Genomic DNA, 4,217 nt, shown 5'->3' on the forward strand with positions numbered 1-4,217 from the left:
CGGATCCTGATCTGCAAGCGTAGCTTTCCAAAGCCGCTGTCAACTCTGATCATATCAAATACGCGTGTCCTTAGATAAGGGATCATATATTCCTCCATTCTAGATATCATATAAGATATGATTTCAAATCATTCTCTTTGTACTATATCTCGATTTCCGATTTATGACGACTGACTAATTGAACAAATCAAATTAGCCCTAGCCCGGCCGAGCATTTACGTTTGTCATCACTAAACCATCGAGGGGCCCAAAGATATCGCTTTTATCCTACTTTGGATAAAAGGAACGGATAAACTTTGATACAATGCTTGCTTGTACTCACGCACCGAATCACACACAACAATATGTTTTATAACACCAAGTTACTGGTGCGTTTACATATTATCAATGTGCAACCGATTCGCAAGATACAACTCACACATCTCGGTTTCAAGAATATAAGATGTTATCGTCTCACCAATCACTCGTGATACAATCCATGGAGTGATCCAAGTGACCGTGGGTCTAATCCAATGCTCAAATCACATTCATAAGCACTCATGAACGTTGCAGCAAACATTTGCTTATGTCTAATACTCTTTTAGACAATCCACACACCAATTCACGACAGTCTTGATTCATACCTACTTCCAACATATGAACGACTGTGGCCCGTTTGAATAATTCGATTATTCTTAATAAACTCAATTATTCTGGAAGTCAAAACATGCAAATGTGAAACACAAGAATAATACTAATCCCATATGGCCTCAACCCTTTGAGCATAAATAAAACACCTTTTATTTATCACCATATTGATTACTCATTATTTGTAGTTTCGGGTAATCAACTTCTTACTTGAATTCCAACACTTGTCTCAGGCTCCTAGCATGCACACAATGTTTACCTATGGTTCTTACCTTGTGAAATAGATCTCATTGAACACATTTCCTATCTTTCTCATTTCACAACTCCAAATCCGTTTTTCATAAGTTAAAGATTATCAAATTCTTGCTACTTATAAAATATGCTAGATTCTAACATTCTATGCAACTATCCTTTCGTAATGTCACTGCACCAAAGTCACAAAGACTATTGCCAATGATATTACAAAGTCCTCTATCGGAGATTGTTACAAGACAATTCCATAGATGTGATGTCTCTCACTCAAAGTACTTTCTTTGAACATCCTTTTGCATAGAAGTTTCTAATCTAGTCATAGATTTCTCAATATTCAATTCCCAATATGGACACACTTCCATATGTTCCATATGACAACTCATTCTTAATAGAATCTTATCTATTCATAATGATGTCGATATGGTCCAATACTATACTTCCAACTACTCACAAGCGACCAATCCTCGTCGAACTTGGATTGTCCTTTGATAGTTGTTTAATTATTTTAGTCAAAACCAATTCTAGTCCCTTTTCCCTCTAAATGCGCTCGACATTTGGAAAATTTTAGAATGGTCAAACATTAAAGCATTTGCAATCGATCATATACCCGAAGCGTATGGGACACGACGCATAATGTTTTATTTGCTATGTTCTCAAAATTCGAATTGTGAAGAGGGATGCCGTAATCATAATCGAAATTTTAAGAACACACTTTGTACCTTTGACTAATTTTATTAACATTTCTCATCCTAAACCTTTAGATTTGAAATGAAGCATAATATTCTCTCCCTTAATTATAGCAAAACAACTTTTCAACTATTGCGACTTTGCAAAGTATGACTCATGTTTTCTATAATTAATATTGCTAACCTTGCAATACTTTTCTTAATAATCATACAATCATAACTTTTATGCTCCCACTATCTTGATGATTATTATAAAACATAACACTTATGCTCCCACTAGCTTCGACATGTATTCATAAACATCTTAACTTTCAGAAAACAATGCTTATTGAATTTCTTAAGTTCATGTTTCTAATACTTAGTGCTTTGATAATCTTTTATCAAGGATTCTTTATACATCTTTGCCTTCGATAGTTCATATGCGTGTCTAAACAATTAAGACTAATTGCCAAACCTCACAATTCAAATTATGGAAAGGGATGCCGTAACCATGATTGAATCTGAGAATGCAATTTTACAATCACTATCTTCTTAAAATCTCTCTTAGTGAAAGCATTTCTTCACAATCATTTTCATGAAGGAGGAAATCTTATGACACTTAGATTTGAGCGGTGTATGTGTTCTTATCCATGTGAATTTGTTAAAACTAACGTTTACGACAAATTCAAACTCATATGGATCGAACTTTCTTAATCTTGATTTCTTGCCTCATGGTAGTACAGCTGCCCACCACGTCTTCCAAGTAGTTAAGCATCTCACCCTTTCTTATCAATGTACCTTTCATTGATTAAGGTGCTTTGCCTTTTATGCGTTCAAAATGAGAACTCATAGAACTCACATGCATGATTAACTCGATTGGATTGGCACATAATCAAGATAATGTCAACACGACAGGTTGTAAACCTCAACTCGTGCTAGTGATGATCGATAAGGTTTATTTGATTTGTTCTTGAAACTTTTCAAGACCATTAAGACTCCCACTGACTCCTTGACATATAAGATTCTCTTGTCAAAACATTTCTTGACAATTAAATATTCAAGAGTTAGTGTAGCTTTTATCAAAACTCTTCATAAATTGGTCCTAGTTGGTCTTTGTCTTATCTAAGACATCACAACTTACCACATTTAATGAAAGTTATAAACCTTCTTAATACCTTTCACTCAATGCCACAATCTTAACTTTAAGACTTGTTATTGGAACGAAGTATGATTGACTTATTGATTTAACCATTTCTTCAATTCTTTGATTCCTCTTCTAAGACATACAATTGTACTAAGACTCACTTAGAGGATCAATTGAGATATGGTTCTTAATCATTAAGACCTATCATAAAGCATAAAATGTACTCTCCCATCTTCTTAGAATGGAGAAACTTTTATCTTTCTGCCTATATGATTCTTCTTATTCGTTCTACTATTGATCTAAACCCTTTAATCAATTTAGAATTGCACTTAATCTTGTAAGTATAATCATATTTACTAAGCCTTTTAGTAAATCATGACGAATATCTTTGTTACTCTTATGGTGAACTTGATCAACACACAACTTTATGTACTCGATCTCCTAGTCCTTCACTTGACACTTTGTCAATGAATTTGTCTAATTTCCAAATATGAAATTTCTCATTCATCGTGCAACCAAGTTGCATGATTCCAAATTTCTGTCCAATTGAAACTTTGGGCGATGAGAAACTCTCCCTATTTGGTAAATTCTTGACATTTCCATAAATAACATAACTAAGAATCATATCCATTCGTTGTAGAAATATTCGAACATCAATTTTCATAACGATTTCATTGTAAGGAAATAAACAAATAAATAAATAAGTCAAACAAAATTTATTTTATTTATAAAAGCAGCGGAAAAATTTGTCCTTACAATGCAAAATCCATTGAAAACTATGTACAAAAGAAAATTTCTAACAACTCTATCATAACTTTCTAAGCTCAAAATCTAATCTTCAAGTCCATGCGATCAAGATCCATCTCTTGGGATTAGATTCATCTTGCTCTCTTATCAAGCTTCCTTTCTTTTCACCGACCCTACAAAACACTCAAATGTAATCTTATTACATCATGTATCAAGAATCAATGAGTAGGAACTTAATGGAGTTAGATAGTGGATTTTTACCTAAAGCGCAGTCATACCTTTGACTCTCCCATCTCTTAGATCTCTTAGGTAATTAGGGCAACTTCGTCTCCAATGCCCCTTCTCTTGGCAATAAGAGCAAATTGACTCTTTTGGAATAACACATGGAACTACTTCAGACATCGCCTTTCTCTTATGATCAAACTTTTCGGTCATTGCATGTCTTTCATTGCCATTGTCTATATCCATAGAGGTCTTGAAGGCAGATTCACCAATCAACTTTGCTTTTCTATTGCGCCAAATCATTGCAGATTCAGCAGCAATAAGCATATAGGTGAGATCTATAAGGGTCACGTCGTAGTTCATCACATAGTACTCTCTTACGAACTCACTATATGAGTTGGGAAGTGACTGAAGAACCCAATCAACAGCTATTTCCTCACAGACAACGGATCCCAAGATCCTTAGTCTATCAATGCGTGACTTCATCCCTAGGACGTGTGCACACACCGACTTTCCTTCTTTATGTTTACTTGCCAAAAGGGCTTGAGTGATATTGAACC

This window comes from Lactuca serriola, chromosome 7, assembly GCF_051521515.1.
Source record: "Lactuca serriola cultivar US96UC23 chromosome 7, Lser_US96UC23_V15, whole genome shotgun sequence".
Taxonomy (NCBI): Eukaryota; Viridiplantae; Streptophyta; class Magnoliopsida; order Asterales; family Asteraceae; genus Lactuca; species Lactuca serriola.